This window comes from Lolium rigidum, chromosome 3, assembly GCF_022539505.1.
Source record: "Lolium rigidum isolate FL_2022 chromosome 3, APGP_CSIRO_Lrig_0.1, whole genome shotgun sequence".
In the NCBI taxonomy this organism is placed as follows: Eukaryota; Viridiplantae; Streptophyta; class Magnoliopsida; order Poales; family Poaceae; genus Lolium; species Lolium rigidum.
Window position 1 is genome coordinate 48,372,285 of NC_061510.1, and position 916 is coordinate 48,373,200.

Sequence of the window (916 nt, forward strand, 5' to 3'; positions counted from 1 at the left end):
GACCTATACCTCGGTCGAAGGTGTGGATGATGCCTCGCTAGTTTCCTCGCATGGCATACACGTAAACATTAAATACGAGCCTCGATCGGCTCTCGTGTTATCCCGTGAATCGGCTCAAAGAGCCGATCCACCCATGATTCGAACGAGGTGTCCGAATATATGGTGGTCCTGCTTGATCAAGATAAAGCTAATGAGATCTACGACGATTTAGGGTTTTCACCGCATAATCGGATCATCCTACTCACGATTGGGCCTCGCGTCGCGCACGGTGACCGTAAGTTTCGATCCTAGACAGGGCCTAAAACCAACACGAGGTTGATCCCCGAACATCCTTTCTAGGGCTAGCAAACGTCACCCTACACGCCGCTGGATCCTCCAACCCTTTGTAAGGCCTAACTATTGCGGATGTTAAACTAATCCTTGATGAACAAGGAGCAACCGTAACGGATCAGATCTACTAAACTATGATCAAGCGGTGTCGCTCCTACACCTAAGATAGGTGTAAGGGCGGCTAGATGTGCAAGGGTTGCATAACGAAAGCATGTAATTCGAAGAACAATGCTAACCCTAACACATCTAAGATAACTACGTTGCTCGCCATCAAAAAGGCTTCAGCACGAGCAACGCATGAACAACGTGGCAGAGTTAGGCTGCTTAGATCGCAAGATGCGATCTAGGCAGCATGGTGCTTACCGGAGAAACCCTCGAGACGAAGGAGTTGGCGATGCGCCGAGATTTGTTTGTGTTGAACGTTGGTTGTTGTTTATTCCATAAACCCTAGATACATATTTATAGTCCAAGGGACTTTCTAACGTGGCGTGCACCTAACCGTGCACGGGTAAAACTCTAACTCCTAACCGACACGTAATACTAGTTATGTTACGTATACTAAGGGCAAACTAGCCCAAACTTTGCA